This window comes from Parus major, chromosome 4 (assembly GCF_001522545.3).
Source record: "Parus major isolate Abel chromosome 4, Parus_major1.1, whole genome shotgun sequence".
Classification (NCBI taxonomy): Eukaryota; Metazoa; Chordata; class Aves; order Passeriformes; family Paridae; genus Parus; species Parus major.
The window spans coordinates 24,195,832-24,213,646 of NC_031771.1; the positions used below are offsets into that span (position 1 = coordinate 24,195,832).

The 17,815-nt window shown below is 40.6% G+C and overlaps 1 protein-coding gene across 6 annotated transcripts in view; it reads right to left on the reverse strand.

Annotated features, from left to right (window-relative positions):
• Positions 1–17,815, reverse strand: part of SLC20A2 (solute carrier family 20 member 2) — a 57,117-nt gene that overhangs the window by 33,709 nt on the left and 5,593 nt on the right. For 4 of the 6 annotated variants that reach the window (XR_001520997.2, XM_015624647.3, XM_015624649.3 and 1 more), the window contains exon 2: positions 4,630–4,773. The exons of 1 other annotated variant lie outside the window; for it this stretch is intronic. The gene's annotated coding sequence lies outside the window, so the exon portion shown is untranslated. Of the gene's footprint in view, positions 1–3,450; positions 3,467–4,629; positions 4,774–17,815 lie in introns of those variants that run through there. One more of the 6 variants, XM_015624646.3, reaches the window with a different exon arrangement.

Genomic DNA, 17,815 nt, shown 5'->3' on the forward strand with positions numbered 1-17,815 from the left:
ATGTCAGATTAAAGTCCTGAGCCCACCTCCTGCTCACTCTCTACTCCCCACAGTCACTTCAATTTCATACAATATTCCCACATGCCCAGTTCATGCTTAATTTCTTTCAATGACCCAAATGCAATTTGGATCCTGCGGTAAAAAGGATTTCTGAAATCCCTGAAATAATAGCAAAATTAAAAAATTAAAAGAGATCTTGCATACTTCTGAGGTGCTAGATCCTTGAGAACAACCAAGAGGAAAATAAAACATCTATCTGAGTTTCCTAGAAAACATTTAAATTGATGTCAAGGATTGATGCTTTCTCTACATACACATATTCAGCAAAAAAAGATGTCCCTCTTTTTTTCTGCAGGCTCCAAACTGGCTGAACAACTGTTGCTCCAGTCTTTTCCAGACATGGAGCAGACATCAATCCTTGAATGCCTTACACTCTAAAATAACATTTCAGAAGGTCTTAATGGCTAAAAACATTTGTATAAGGATTTTTATACTATGAGATAACATGAGAAAACGAAGCACCAAAGCATGTTTTCTGTTTGAAGACTTGTTGCTTTTTTATAATTCATGAGCACTCAGCCCACTTAGTGGAAAAGGACTTGACAAAAACAGAAAAGGCTAATGATATTAGGAAGAAACAATTATAGTTAGCACTTGTTTGCCTGTGAATGAAGACAAAACCCCACTAAAAGCATTTGTTAAAAAAAAAATCTATTGTGCATGTCAGATTTTTGCTAGGAGATGGGGTACTGGACTAGGGTCCTTCCTTGATCCTGGTGATTAATGATTAAGTTCTTCATCCTGCATGCATTTCCACTGTACCTTTTCCAAGTTAGCCTCAGCACCCCAATTTCTTCTACTGAAAATGGGCAAAGCTGGCTGAGGTCCATGCATGCATCCACAGACTGATTATACAATATCCATTTCTTTGGAGCAGCTAGATAAAAGCACATCCTTAGTCCCAGTAGAGATCTGTCTTTTCTCCACTTACCAACCAACCTACCAATTTATTGTGGTGACCCAAATCCTGGGACTGAGAGAAAGAGCAGGCCGATTGTGACATTCCCCCACCACAACAGAATTCATGGGACAATGTTAGCCAAATCTGGCTCCTACAGCCACAGCAAGTTCCTGCAGTTTCCAAAATAAACCACTAAGTCACAAGGTTGCCTTTATTAGATTCATTGGGAGAGGGTGGGGTGAACTCCTCCAGATGGTCCCAAAGAAATTAAGACTTCAAGTGTGTGTATGTGTGCTCCTAAATCGCCTCATGAAGGCCAAAGAGTCTCCAAGAGACTGTCAGCAGGGCTTTTGGCAAAGGGCTCAGAGAGACAGCTACATAAACTGCCTCCCTGTGAAATAGGATATATGGCCTCAGGAGAAAAGGATGTCTTAAGTAAGAAGTCACCCCTCCTGTCGTTTCATGCGAGGTGATAGTTCAAAACAGAGCCTCCTCCAAAACTTAAGGCTCAACTTGATGTCCACTGTGTTGGCACAATCAACAGCACAGCCAAGCTGAGTCTTTAAAAAGATGGAAATCAAAAGGAAAAAAGGAATAAACACATGTTTAAAAATTAACATGTAGGCTGCCTTTGAATGGCTAGGTGTTACTACTTTCAACCTTGAAAAACGGTAAGAGATTTTAAATGCTTATAAAAAACAAAAGAAAAAAAAAGGACATCTCTGCTGAGAAAGTTTTCAGAAATGCAAAATATCCTGCAAAGCAGGCCAGTGACTAAATACAGACTAAATCTTGTAGCACGCTTCCTTCTAGAGCCCAAAATACATTTGGCATGCTCAAACAAGCTGAGCTATGCCCCTCATCACCTAATGCAACCCAGAGCCTGTGGCATTTCATGTTGTTGCTGGGATGAAAAAGAAACTGGAAAAAACACCATGCAGTAGGGAATGGCAGGTGATCTGCTCCATGTGTGACACCTGGAAGCCACCAGCCTGCATCTCTCCTGTTCTCACTTCTATTTCATCTATGTGCCTCTATGTAACCCAAATGCAATTCAACCTGACCTGCTGGATGCTGGGATCCTCCCATTTACCCCTGGGACTGATGCCTCCTCTGCAGTCAGGTGTGCTCTGCTACCACAGCAGACTCTGGATGGAAAAACACATTTTCCTATTTAGGCTTTGGGTAACTCTTCCTGAACCAGCCTGTTCTGCCATGCTGCAAACTCACACTTGGGCATTAGCAAGGCAGAGGAATTGTGTTAGGACCAGGGAGCTGCAGGACCTAAAGCTGGGGCGTGTATCTCTGATGGCTGTCAGAGTGGAGAGAAACATGTAGAGATGACATTTCAAGCTGTAAGAAGGTAATTCTGCATTAAGGCAAATTTTTGTAGCTAACAGAGTTTTCTTATGGTCCACAGTCAGTGTACCATACTTATGAGGTTTGAGTTGAAGCCTTTTAAGTGGACTTAGAAACCTGCACCTTGACAAGAAAAATTTGATTTTTGGAAATGCTAAGCACGTCCCTCTGCCTTACTGATGATCCAGACACCCCCCTCAGACTGCATTTTGTTGTTAACTAAACAGCTTGTTATAATTCTGTCAACATTGAGTGCTATTTCTTCCCTAAGGGAGAGAGGAGAACAAAACCTAGGTAAAAAAGCACCTCGATTCATGCACAATGACAAGTGAATCCTCAGGAAAAAGTTAGGATCTCGTGGTAATCATGAGATCATTTTAGGACATGTTTATATATGGGCATTTACTAAGACAGGTCTCCTGGAAGCTATTCAGAGTACATTTACTAAGCCTAGACAAGTTTTAGTGAAAAAAAATACTAAATTTGAAAATCAGAGAGGTCAGGGTTTGGGGATTTTTGTTTTTGCTAAACAAATTGCTGCTAAAGAGAACAGAGAAGTATCTAACAGCAGGAATGAATGGATAAATAAAAGCTCAGTACTAAGATCAAATTCTAGGGAAGCAATCAGAGTGCATTACCCTCCAGCAATCCAACTGTGTGACATAAAGGAACAAACAGAGATCCCATAAATGTCCTTTAATCTTCACAGAAAATTAGGGAAGAACCTACAGCACTTGTGAAACACTGAAAGGTATGCAGCTCATACCATAAATAAATCATGCTGCATGCAGCTCTCCTACTCTCAGAAGTTGCCCCATGCTGCAGCTGAAAAATTTTCTTCTATTCTGGATGGGACAGAGATTCTGCGAGGCCCCAGTTTTAACCAATTTGTTGTTGCCCAAGTAGGAACAAAAATCAAAGGACAGCAGCTAGTGTAGCATTTCCCAAAATAATTTTTATGACTACTCCACTTTGCATTAAGGCAAGGCAGACAAGGGAGGACAATTTATTTTCCTCGGCCGAGTTGAAAACAGTAGACGTTTCACGATTGACAGCGGCACTGAATTTGTACTGACAGGCAGGTTCACTTCTAGTTACCAGTGGAGGAAGAGTCTGTCTAAAATGCTTACCAGACAGCAGCTTCTGGGAGGTTAGTCCATATCCTCTCTGTTTCTGTATGTTGCTTTTATATAAAACCCATCGGTCAGGTTTCCACCTATGCGTATAAACTCGGGCCAGATCTGGCATTCCAGTCTATGGGTACTAAACACAGCACTGCATAGAAACCAAGCCTGATTTATAACCAGAGCTGCTAACATCGCTCATATCAATAGTCCTTATCATTTCCAGTTCATGCTCAGGCCACAAGGCTCACAAACTATTTACTTTAAATTACTAACGCTACATTCACGATATGAAAGGTGGTATTGAATCAAGTGGTTGAAGACTGAGAACATCCCTATATGGCTCTAAATTACATGCACAGGACTTGTCACAAGGCCAAACATTATGCAAGTTTAATGCTCCAGTACACAAAAAGCACTCCCAACTTACTATAAAAAAAATCAATTACCACATCAGCAGAAACAGGTTTTGTATCAATCAGTTCCTATTTTAACACATTCACAATGTGTTTAAGCATACTTCATGCTACTACTTGATATGGAAACAAGACTGAAGTTGATAGCTTTCCAAGGATTCCCATCCAGTTTAACATTGCAGAGAGGGACTGTCACTGTCAGCTCCCAAAACTTCCAGAGGATGCTTCCTTTTCTTAGTCCCTATCAACCTTTTGTTCCCACCACTGAAAGGTCAAAAATGGATATAAAATATCTAGCATGAGATTTTGTTGCTGAAAACATTCACTAAAAACACAGACAGCAGCCACTTTAAGCAATTCTACAAACAAGTAAGAAAGGTGAAGTATCAACAAGTTCTCGTGCATTTGCTGATAATATCTTTTTCTCTAACTAAAGGACAATTTGACCCTTCAGTGACTGAACAAAGTCTTTCTAATAGGCAAGTAGTTTATATGACTCAATACTACAGATTTTCAAGATTCATTCAGAGAAAACAAGTGTTCATGGTTACAGAAAACATATTTTATAAAAGCAAACCATGCAGAGAAGTCTTTAAAACTCACCCAGTATTTAAAAGTTGTTTCAAGAGAAAAAGGAGCTAAGTCTTCTAGCAACCCTCCCTTCTGATTGGAAATACAGGTTGAAGTCTAAAATAGACATCCTATCATTCAGCACAGTCACATCTGAACATGCAAACTTTCAGAGGGTAGAAAGAGGGCTATAACTTACACCAGGCAGTCCGGGCATAAAATTCACTCCGGCACAGGAGAGCACACAAGACAACACTGAGAAGCATCAATGCGAGTCCAGATTCTTATTCAGTAGGTGAAAATCTGCCTCCTCTTAAGCAAAGAATTCTGCTGGGGGTGGGCACTGATAAAACACAACACTGCGTCACGACTGCACCAGAGAGACAAACCAATCCAATGAAGCTCGTATTAAAAGCAACAAAACCTTCCCTTCCCGCCCCCCCCCCCTCCAGGCATAGGCATAGACAAGAAAGGAAATCTCATTTTTGACTATCAGCTGAGCATTTTGGTGAGAGCAGGTAATCTTTGAGGAGTCCCAGATCTTCTATTTGCAAGCACACTTAAATGCACTTTTAATTCAAGTGCATGTGACGGCAGGGTGTGTACATCCAACCTGGAAATGATGTTGCATGCTTGCTACTTTATCCATGTCAGTAGAGGTCCCACAGGCTACACAGACTGCAGAAAGTTAAAGATGTGCACAAGTTTTGACTGGATCTCTGCCTAAGCAAACAACTTCACTTTCAACAGTTCAGCCTAAATTACCCAATCCAGATTCCTTCAACTGCTTTCCTTTAAGTGGGAAACATTTTTGCACATAAGTCAAGGCAAAACTAATGTTTGCCTAAAAGTACCCGCCTTAGCTTTATGTAAAATATTTGCTTTAAGACTATATAATGCAATTAAACTATCACATTCAGCAAAAAGGAATTAAAATCAAAACTGCGCTGTCACAGTTAGAAATCTGACAGACAATAATTTATTTGGACACATTTATGGTTTATAAATTTATCCACTAGGTTTTACTCCATTCTGAGTCACTAAAATTCGAGTAATGATATTCCAACTTAATAAAATTAAATCTGTAAATTTGCTGCATCCTTGAAAATTTGAGAAAAACCAAATCAATTCAGATTTGTAAACATAGACTTGGAAACATAATTGTTTCCTCATCTAGTTTTTCAAGTTTGAATAAAGGATATGTCATAACAAGAAGTCAAAAGTTTTCTGAATTGGTTAAATTCAGCTGCACATCTACAGGGGTTATTTGGTAAAACTGAAAAGTGCTTTACATTTCTTAAGATAACTCACATGGATTAGCAAGCCTACATCACCTTCTAAAAAGAATTAGGGCAAAAGTCCAACTAGAAATCTGCAATGAAGAAATGACATTAAACCCCCCCCCCAAAAAAAAAAAAATTATATATATTGGGCTATGATTATTTTTCAGGAATACTGATTCTTTATTTAAGGTCGATACCCAATTACAATTAAGTCTGCAATATAGCTGCTACCTTTATGAAAAGCTACATCTCTTAAGTCTGGTTGTGATGTCTTGCCTTTTGCCTCTTTAATAGCTGGTAAACAGGCTTCCAGTTTTAAGAAAACTGAGAGGCTAAGACTTTCACAGTGGCTTTCCCTTATGGACAAAAGCAACATATTTTAACAAGTACATGAATCTTTTCCTTCAGATTATATATCTTAATACCTTTCTTATTTTTTATTTTTTTTTAAACAAGCAGCATTGCGATCAATGCAAGTGAGAGTGACCACAATTGTAAACATTAAGTCAGCCTGTATTTATAGATTTGGATTCCAAAGTTTTAAGAAAGTGAATAAACAAGAACAGAAACTTCTTGTAGCACTTGTTTAACTTTACACGGTAAAGAAAAAATTAAAAAAAAGCAAAATATTATTTCATGCTCTCTTTACAGCTGATATCTGCCTCCAACCCGAAAGGTCCCAGTAAGCATTAAATCCATCCTAATTCTCCTTAAAGGACCATTCCCCCAGCCTAGAGTAACCACCACCAGCGTGCAGGTAAAAACACTGCCGAGGGGACGTGTTATTTGAGAGGTATCTATTTCCATTTCAAAGGCCAGAAGCTGCCAGCCTGACCTGTGGGAAGCATCTCAGAGCCAGGAGAGCTACAAACAGCTACAAACGGGAACCATCCGAGTGCTGCTTCCCACGAGCCAGCCTGGCCACAACGGTGGTTTCTTGTTGACCTAAGCTTCAAAGCTCGGTCTACACGCAAAGCGAAGGATGTAATAAACAGCACGGGGAAAAGGAAATATCTTCAAAGTGTTTGTTCTGCTAAATCAGCATTGTGGACTTCAGGCATGGGAAAATTCAAGCCAAGATAGGTTGACCATTAAAAAAGAGTTATAATTTGGGACACCACTAGAGAAGCAAGCAAAGGAAAATTTATAAGACCGCAGAATAAATTACGAGGATCGGTTTTTGGAAATGGCAGCTCCAGTTTGGTTCCCATCAAATCAAATATTTGTATAAATGATAAATTACAATCTCGATCAGTTATCATAATTTGGTTTTAATTGTGATTTATTTTGGTAAATCCACAACTGGCAGATCCTCGTTTGATTCAACAAACTCGTGCTAGGCAGATTTATATTCAGGCTTAAATAATGTAATAGGACAAGCCAATTTAAATATTTAATTTTAAACCCCCTTTGTTTTCCATTTCTGCATCAGCTATTTTCTGAAAGATGCCCAGGTTCTCATTTCCCAGTGACCACTAAAACAAAGTTAATTTTGCAACTTAGTGTAACTTTTATATCAAATGTAACTGGCCTTTTTTGCCATTCAGGTTGGAAGGCTACATATGTAAATGATTACTCATATTTTAAAACAGATACATTTCGAGTAGAAAATAATGGGGGATGAGTATAATTTTCTAACATAAAAAACTATAAGAATTGGAACCCGAATGCCCGTAAAATGCATTTTTACATACAGAAATACAATAAAAACATCCAAAATGTTTTGTTGTTGTTCCAGTTACATTATGCCAGCTTAAATAAGGTTACTGACCAGCCACAGAAACTTCTGGGTTCTGCTGGTACTCTAAAACTGGGAGCCATAAGCACCTGGAACTGGGGACCCTGCCCCTGCCTGGGAGCCCTTATTCCCCCTCAATCTATAAGCAAAGAAAATAAAATTAATGAGGAGGAATTAAGATGGGTGGCAGATGGCAGCCCATTGTACCTCAAAGAAATCCAGCTTTTGTAATACCCTCTTATTTCTGGTATTGAAGGCCCCCATGGCCATCTCCACCATGGGGACCTTGAAGCAGGACACCACATGCCAATCATTATCTGGAAATCAGCCCTGAGGTCCTTGAGACTAAGAGAGATTGAACACTGCTCTACCAAACGCAGCACCTCTTCCTGGTGCTCTGGTACTTCTGTTATGCTCAATGAATACCAACAAAACTCTGAGAGTCTGCACTGCAGAGAGCTGCAAACACAGTTTAAGTTAAAAAGAGCCAATAAAAGCACATCTGCTTTTGCACATTGGATAGCAAGCTCTGAAACATTCTATCAGGATAATCTCCAAAAGAGATGCGCCCATGTTTGGCTGCAAGAAAAACCATCGCAAGGACTCTCTGGAAAGTTTAATGCAGTTGACATAAAAATTAAGAAGTCATTTAGCATTCAGGGATGGAGAAACTCTGCTCTAAGGAATCAAACCCCTTGGATGGGTTTTCTTGATGGCTCTGAACTCTGTCACCCAGTCATCCAAACGTTTTTTTCTCCAGCGAGTTTGCGGGCTCTCAAAGAGGACATCCCACCCCAGTTAGGGGACTTCCACTCCCAGTGGTCGAGGTGAATTAGCTGTGCTTGCACAGGCATGCATGGAGAGCTGCCATGTTACAGCATGTGACTCTGCTTGAGATCACACTTGTCTACTGAGTGAGCCAGCCCTGGGAAATGAAAGGGAGGAACCCACAAGTGGAATTGCTGGAGGCCAAGGCTGGCGCAGAGGATGACACGGGCTCCGGGTGTTGTGTGGCCTGGGAGAGCCAAGCTGACTCCAACCCCTACCACAGCACAAGCCCATGTCAAGCCAGGAGGAGTTCAAAGGCAGCAAAGTGATTCTGAAGGGACAAGACTTTGGCCAGGACTGATTCAAGCACTGCCCCAGTTAATGCTGGGGACTGGACTTGGATGGCCTGTGATTCCAGCCAATTGACCAAAGACTAGAGCATACCCATGCCCATACTAAGACCAAGGAAAAGGGTGAGCTGCTGTTGTGAGCCACCCTGAGCTTAATCTTCCCCTCCCCAGACCCATATCCAAAAAAATCAATCAGCATGGGCACAGTACTATAAAAGCCCTGGCTACTGCTGACAGCCCAAGGAGCATTATCCTGAAATACTAACGGACCTGTACTGACTTTACACAGAACATAAAAACTGCCCATGAAACACTCCTGTGACAATCCAAAAATATGCATTTTGCAAATTCAGAGGCTTATGCAAAGATGCCCTTGGTGAAAAGCCAGAGTGTGGTTGCCAAAAGTCAACAATGCAAATTTTTCAGATAAAGGAAACCTGACACGTCCAGCCCCAGATTGCCTGCCATTTCCATTTCAGTTTGGGTTTCAGAGAACAACCACTGTGGAGCCTTCTTTTTGAGCCAGAAGAGAAGGCTGGAGCTCCCTTGAGTCCAGCAACCCCCTCTCTTCAAACAGAACTAGAGTGAGTGAGTAGCTATCAACATGCCAAACCACACCGGCTGGCTCTCGCTGCCAACCTCTAAAATCAGTGTGGTCCACAGGACAGAAGACCACGCACTGCTGAAATGAGCTAGCTGAATGTCAAAAGGAGGAAAGGACCAGGGGTATAATCAAACAGAGGAGGGACAGTGACACTCACAGAGGTGTCAACCAGGGTTATGGGGGTAAATGGAAGAAGATGAGGCCAGTACACTCTGGCAATGGAAATTTTGCTGGTTTGTTGTTTTGGTTTTTTTTCCCTATGAGCGTTGCAGTAATAGAGATATAAAGGGGAAAACAGCAATGAAAGCTGTGACCTTGGCTTCATTTCACAGGAATGGGAGCCAAATATTACACCAGGAGGCTGGTGATCATGCTCATGCTGCCTGGCGACCATGCAAAGCATGGCATCTGCCAATTAATAGGCCTGTTTCCCCCTCAGAGCCCAATAGCTGCTGATCTCTGTTCTTGAGTCCATGTAATAGTCCATATCTGTCTCCTGCAGCCTTTGCTGCTAGAGGCATGAGAAACATGATGGTGAAGCAAATACCTTGAGTTCCACCTACCAGGCAGCATTAATATCCTGATAGCTTCACTGTAGGTTGATAACATTACTGAAGCAAAGAAGTGGCCAGCAGACTTGTAACATGGGCTAGAGATTAAATCACTGTCAATGCAACATGCCAAAGAGTGTCCCACAGCTGGGTTCTTGGCATAGCAAACCCCCAAGATGGCTCGCTAAGGGTGTGTGGTCATAGGAAGCAGGTGGAGAAAAGTCAGGCTTTATCTCTCATGGAAGGCTGGGGATCAAACCCAGTGGTCCAGTGCCAATGTCCAGGTGGAGCAAAAAGAATCTTCCTAAAGGTTTGGGCAAGGTAACAGGACACATGGACTGAGGAGCATATTCATCTTCCAAAAGAGCTTGAACAGCTCAAATTTTGTCTGCTTGACACACAGTTTGTTGGGAACAGGAAGTTATTAGGCAGCAGAATGTATTTGAGTACTTGGCACCAGCAAACAGGGCAGGTGGCTACTGTGCCTCATCCTCAGGAAACAGTGTTGACACATTTCAGCAGCCCGATGGCTGCCCAGAGGAGAAAAGATAGAATGGATGCTGCTGAGAGGTCAGGAATGGCAAAGGGGATTCCATGAGGAACCCTCCCCTCTTCCCTGCCTTCTGGTGTGAGAATCAGAGCTAGTCATGCCAGCATCCTGCTATGCCCACTGTGGCTCAAGCTGGGACTTCTCTAGACTATGCACCTTCCTCTCAGAAAATGACCAACCCAACAATGGGAGTGGCACAGCACCGACACAGACCTCTCCACTCCACACCAGCACTGTGAGAAGAGCCACACCACTCCAAGGAAAGGTGCAAATTCCAGAATTAGCTGAAAAAATCAAGCAGAAAAGGAGAAAATAACCCCAAAAAATAAATAAAATTAAGTCTGTGGCAGCCACGCATGACAATCACACCGTGTCAAGAGTTTTCTGAAATATGGAAGAACATGCAGAGCACATTTCTTGCAAGACCTGGAAGGGACCATGGTCTACTCCTGTTGTACTGATAAGGCAAATTTACCCACTATTATCCATAAAACAAACTAGCAAGTAGATTATCATTTAAATAAAGAATACTGAATACACAGGCAAAAAGAATATAAAGTATTTTTTTTCCTTTAAGGAAGTAATCAAGGAATCTATAATTAATAAAACAATGGTTTCTTGTCACCAAGACCTTCAGAAGTCATATAAATAATTTCCTCTTCCATCTCTTCTACACATAAATTAAAAAGGGGAAAATTAATTATGCCATTTCTTCAACTATCCATCTATTTCTCCACTTTGAATTAAGCAGATATTTAATTAAATCAAATTAATAAAGTGATGTGAGGAAAAGACTTGCTCTGAAACAGTGAAATACATTACTCCCAAAATGGGCTTAATATTTCAATCAACACTATCTCCAAGCGTTTAACCAGATATCTTTCACAATTTGATTTTGTCTTTAAAACTTTATCAGACATGAAGATATCTTAATCACTTAATTTAATCCTAATAACTAAATAGATTACAATAAATTTGGGCTATATTACAAATTTGTTTCTTTCAAATCTTAAGTACTATGGTTTTACAAGAAAAAGAATCCTTTTCAGTTTTAAAAATTTCTCAATAAAGCAAAAAGTATTTTCCATTCTCCAAAGTAATCCAGAACCTGGACTGTATTGTTCACTAATGTACTTTCCATCTGGGGTATGCTGGTGCACTAATTAAATGTGAAATTTAGGCATGCAGGAGACCATTCTCTATCTACGTTAAAACACTATCATCAATCACTGAAAAAATCAATTTAAAATTTGAAAACAATTACAAACTTATCCACTGGCTACTCAAATCCTGGGATTCTATTTTGACTGAAATTCTCTGAGGTTTATTCAGATAACAGAGTAATTGCACAAACTCAAATTCACAGTTCTCCATCAATAAAGTCTTCCAAAAGAACATGCAGGAACCCACGCTGAGTGTGCCTCATGGGCAAACACCATGAAAGGAGCAATGCTGGGAGAAACACTAGGTGAACACAGAGGTACAGGTAACATGAAGAAAACAAATGTGCAGATTTACTTGTTCCAGTCAACAACAGTAGCTAAAGTTTATTGATTTCAGTTTCAGCAGCTAATAATCCATGAAAACATTCTTATAGATACAGACAATACTATCCCATATTCAAATTTCTATCAAAGTAATAAAATAGGCTAGGATTTTCTCACAGTCATTGCAATTTACTTATCAATTAGTACAATAAAACCTATTTTAAAATGCAAATATTATAAAGTGCAAATAGTTTTTGTATCCCATTGTGATGTAGCAGTTCGATTATATGGAAATATCTAAGTAAAGAGACTGAAAAAATATAATGGTTAGCTACAAAAATAGCTGGACACATTCTTAGCCACTGTCTCTCAACTGTTCCCCTTATATCCACTGTAAAACTATTTCCAACACACTAATCACATCTATTTGGAATAAACTAAAATTATATGATTTCAAACTATTTTCATTAAAAAAACAGTCCTTTAACAACTGCTTTTACTCTTCCATCTAATTATATACTCTTAAAGGCCAAATATTCAGTCAGTATACAAAAATAACCATAGCCTTTTATTAAGGATAAGACACTAGATAGGAGTTCATAAGAAAAATAAAGATGTTCTTAGCCTGCCTCTACCAGCAATACTTTTCAATACAGGAAAATACATTTACTTTTAAAATTTTAAATACATATATGTCAAAGTCTTAATAATTTTGTATCAGAGACTTACTACAATCAAGTCTGTTCACAGCATCATTAAGTTGTTGGACTGCATGGCTAGTATTTCCTTCGAGATACTTCACAGAACAGCCAAGATGTTCAAAAAACTATCTCTCCAAAAAGCTCTCTCCTAACTCAATACTAAGTAACCTGCACTTATAACCCCACAACCCTGGCAAGAAATCTTATCTAGAACATTTTTCTGATCAACAGTCAGATAGAAAAGATAAAATTGATTAATATTTGATTCTGACGTCTGTCTAAGGGCACCGTAAGAACAATACATTATAAGGTTACTCAAATTAGAGGGCTAGCACTATTTTTTTTTCTTTTACCTATGCACCTGTCGTCATACTTTCTATGCAAAGGCTGTTTATTAAATGTAAGCAAAACCCCTAACTACCTATTTTTTAATGGCCTGAGCTTTTCCATATTCAATGTATGTTTCAACAAAAAAAAACCCAAATTGATTGCAAGTACAAAGCAGCAGCTATCTCATCCACAAATAAAAACTACAGCGATGTTCTGCTCTTCCTAAAACAAGCTTGAAGCCATGATTATATTAAAGACACAGATGTGAGGGGATTTTTCAACTTCCAAACAGACATGCAAACAAAGTATTACAGTTCAGGGGTGCAGGTAAATGAATAAGCAAGAAAACTACGTGACGTCTGTGCAGCGTCCTCTCAAATCCTGCAATCCCTTCTAGAAAGTCTGGGTCTACATCTCCCTCTTCTTTACTCATGTTCTTCTCGCATGGCTTGGTCTCAGAAACTTTCCATGCCTGTAACGGAAACTTGAGCCAACTTCTTAAATGTATGATTTCTTCATCTCCACTCATCATCCACTTCTGTTTCTGAGAAGCTCCTCATCATGACACCTGTATCTCAAGAAGCAAAACAGGAAACATCACAGGGATGAAGCAATGAAAGATGAATAATAATATGCCTCTGTGTCTTTAATAAAATCCCAACTTTCATTCAAGTTCCTTTTAGGAAATCAGAGTTCCTTTCACAAGTGCAAAGCTTACAAACCTAGTTTGGCAAAACACCGCGTGCCAAAAATGGGGTAACCAATGCAATCTCCCAATCTGCGCCTCTGATCCTGACATGATGAGCAGGAGAAATCCTGTACCAGCTAGCCTTACATACTGTGGAAAATATCATCGGGTGCCAAGCTTGCAGAACTAGTCTGCAGCAGCCAGCTCAACTAAAAGAAACTGCTGACCCATCTGCTGACTTACCCGCTACTGAAAACAATGCCAGTTATCTTTACCCTGGACTCATTTGTCCAAGTAGAGCTCTAGCCCACAAGTCAGATGAAAAACAAAGATGTAAGTAAGCCTCTCCTCTACTTTTCCCATTGCTCCCTAATCTACACAAGTTCCACAGCACACAGTTTGTGCTTTTGTACACTTATCAGGTACAAGAGAAGATAAAGCTTTCTCTGCATTACAGCAGCTTAACTACAAGGTGACAAAGGCCTAAGGTATTTTCAACCTGTCATAAAACTTGGCGTTGGGGTGGAGGGTACTCACCTATCTGTTTCTGCCATCCAAAACTTGGGATCAAGCAGGCCCAAAGCCAAGAGCAGCACTGTTTAGAGTCTAACAACAAAACAGCAAAGGGATGACTCATCTGCAAAATGGAGACACAGCCGTCTTGTGTCCAAAGATGCAGCTTAAACCATCTGCCTGCCTTACAGTTTTGCCTGAATGCTGAATGAGGGGGTACAGGAGAATTATTTCTGCAGCCTCCCCAGCCACGAAGCCTTCAGGGCAGATAAGCAGACACCAAAACCATTCTGCAAGCCAGCTCTCAGTGAAACAGAAGCATGACAGCAATTTTATCTCTCCCTTTTAGGGTTAAGGCCACCCTTAAATAAACATTAGCATCAAAGAATCTTTGTACCAGAAGCAGAGCAGACCCTACATCTTATCAGCTACCACCTAAACTTCTCAGAATTCCACATCCCATCTAAAATCCTTCTTTATTCTGCAAAAACACTTGACAGCAGCATGCTCCATATGCGTGAATCAGAAAGACAGCTTAGTCCTTCCCCAACTCCCCCCAGTGAATCCAGGCTCATTTTTGCTTTTTTACAGCAGATGTGAGGGACAGCTGTAGGGACAGAGTCCCACCAGAGCACAAAGCCTTGGTTTTGCTTCTTGCACATCACAGTTGAGAAGATAACTGAGCCTTAGACAGTCAAAGCAAGAAGCCCTCTGAGAGTGCTCTGGGGATTGCAAAAAAAACCAGCTTTTAAGTAACTGGACAGAAATGTATTTGCTGTGCTGGGATTACATGTCAAAGAAAAATACACATTCCCCCAGTTCTGAACTCTTGATTAAGTCCTTACCCTCAAAAGTGCTTAGAAGGCAAACCATCCTGAGAGCTCATGCCCTGAGTGATCATGCCTGCTACTGAGACATGCTACTGCCTACTCAGGAAAGGTAACTATCACAGATTTCAAGATCTTAAAAGTTTTCAAAAGCACTAACGCTGAGGAAGCCACAAACATCCAGCTGTCAGGACATTCAGAATTATTTTATAATATATATACCATCCAATTATTTTAGACCACAGTGATTCTTAATCTTTTATCGTGAAGATCACTGTATACAAGAGACAGAAACCATACCTTTACTGTTCCATAGGCATCATAATTCCACATTCTCCCTGAGCAGCAGAAAGTAACTGAGGACAAATTCAATCTATTATTGACAACATCACTTGTTAATCAGATGTCTACAGTCAGCATACACACCATACAGACTACAAGACATCCAGGCTGCTCTCACTGCTACATGCAGAATGAGAACTGCAGGAAAAGGCTAATAATTGTCAAAAAGATCTGATGCTGGCTGCCACCTGAAACAACCAAGGAATTTTCAGTTTTCTTTTGAAGAGACAATTTACTGGCAGGCTGGTACTTCTAACTTTGATCTTTCTTCCTTCCAACACCAGCAGAAGCTCAGTAACAGAAGTTCTGAAGCTTTGTAGCTCAGTAACAAAACACAGAAACCTCCCAGAATGTTAACTCAATTACAGTATTTTGGCAAGGAAGCCTTCCCCTTATACCTTGGGGAAAATCTTAAAAGATTAAACAGTGCATGTTTTAAAAGTACACACGCCTCAATTACTTGGTGTAACTCTTCATGCACCTAATCGCTTTGAGAGAAAAAAATATTCTACAGTAATTTGCTTGCAAGACTGAAAGTGTTCCTTGTTTCCCAAAGAAACAATGGTTATGCAACCAAACTGATTGTCCCATGCACAGAAATGTAAACTGTGAGGTCAGTTTCAACCTAATCTCATGCAAAAGCATAGAGATTACAGAGGTGCTCAATTCCTACAGCAGACTTGAAAAGTAAGCAACCAAGGCAGCCCCCTGAGCAACACTTCTGGTTCTCAAAGGAAAGGGAGACAGCATGTTTTGATTAAATATACCCAAGAACTAACTACAAGGCAGTGAGAAGCTGCTCAGGCACTGTGCTGTTGGGAAAATCAGGGATGCTACAGCACTGCTGTGTAATGGAAAGAGAGAAAGAAGGAAAGATGTGTAAGGTATTGCAGTACCACCAAAACCAAGAAAGCTGCAGGAAAGTCTTGGAAAGATGTGTAAGGTATTGCAGTACCACCAAAACCAAGAAAGCTGCAGGAAAGTCTTATCTTCACTAGTTCAGCTGCTCACAAAGCTACCTTTGAATCTGTGGAGCAACAGAGCAATGCCTTATGAGCCCATCACATCTTCCATCTCTATGTGGGCTGATGCTAACATGTCAGCAGGCAATCCTCAGGATTCATTAAAGGCACTTGGACAGCAGCTGTCCTTTTGCACCAATGGGAATCTGGAAAAGCAGACATACACTGCAGCACAGGTGGGCTCAGAAAACCCTAAAAGAAAGAAACAATATGCTTCTCAAACCCTTTCAACAAGATCCTACCCAGGCAGGGTAAGCTAAGCACTGGCACGACAGGTCAGACTGCTAGTGCATTTGTTTGAGAATCCTGCCTCCTGTGATCAGGACCAGACATTTCAGAAGGTGGAACAGCTCAGGTAGTGAACAATGAGGTAATTCCCCCAAAAGGGAAATTCCTTCCTGACCTCATCAATTAGCATGAAGGTTTATGTGCTTAATTTATTTTTAATCCTATTTACAGCAACTCTGGACATTGTCATTATATATTTAAATGCCCAAGTCTGCTTGGAATCTGACTAAACTTTTGCCCTTGCTAATATTGCGTGGTGTATTTATGCCTTATGTCATTTAAATATCCCTTTGTTCCTGCATTATGGGAACTATCATAGCCATTAACCACCTCTGTTCCCCTTCCAAGAGCTCCAGCCTGCCTTGCACCACAAACTTCCACACCACACTATGCCCTGCGACAGGACAGGAGCACAATCTGAGGATCTTTAAGGCAACAACCGAGCAACTTCTATCAGATACCTAGCAACATTTCTTTAAGCTACATTTCTGGGATCTGCAGGAAAGTTGGCAGTTCCACCAAGATTTCAGCAGGCCCTACCCTCTTCTATATCTTGCAAGCTCACTTTTATGATGTTTTCCACTCCAGGGCTGGCACCCTTATAAAGCAAGATGTTTTACTTTATGTTGCGCACTTTGAACCCCCACCTTCAAGATTCTGATAAATTTACTTAGAACAGACAATGAGCATACTATGCTCAGCTCTTTAAGTGCTGTACAGGAACCTCTGTGAGTGAAGAACTGCCCTCTCCTCTCCATGCTTGAATGAAGAACAACAGGGCCCAACCATGCAACACCAATCCCATCTTGCTCTAGGCTGATGTTCTTGCGGGCTGCAGGTTCCCCTGTGCAATAACTTTAGCCTATGTTGCTACTTTTGTTCCTTATGGATGAGCTCATGGCACATTCATCATGATTATTATGCCAAGTACTTATTAAAGCTCCACTGCTCTCTGCTGTTTCTGCTCATACAATGTCTGCAATATGCATCAAGGAATAAAGCCACACCTTCATTCAACAAACGTTTGGTGGGAAAAAAAATATACATATGCAAGGAGAAGACAAGAAGGGAGACTCTTAAAACACACTTGACATTCTGGATCCTCTTGTCTCCCCAAAACACAGTTCTGCTTTCAATCATTACTTGGGCTGCATTTTCTTCTCCAAGCCTTTGAAGCTGAAACTTTGGACTCCACACCACAGGTTCTCAGTCCGAAAATCTTCAGGAAAGAAAGAGACAAAGGCTGGTATCTCATGGGAAGATGGCCTCCCAAGGAGATGACAGAGTTTTTACAGCATCTGTGAGAAATACCACATAGTCATCACTGTTTTACCACAAATGTT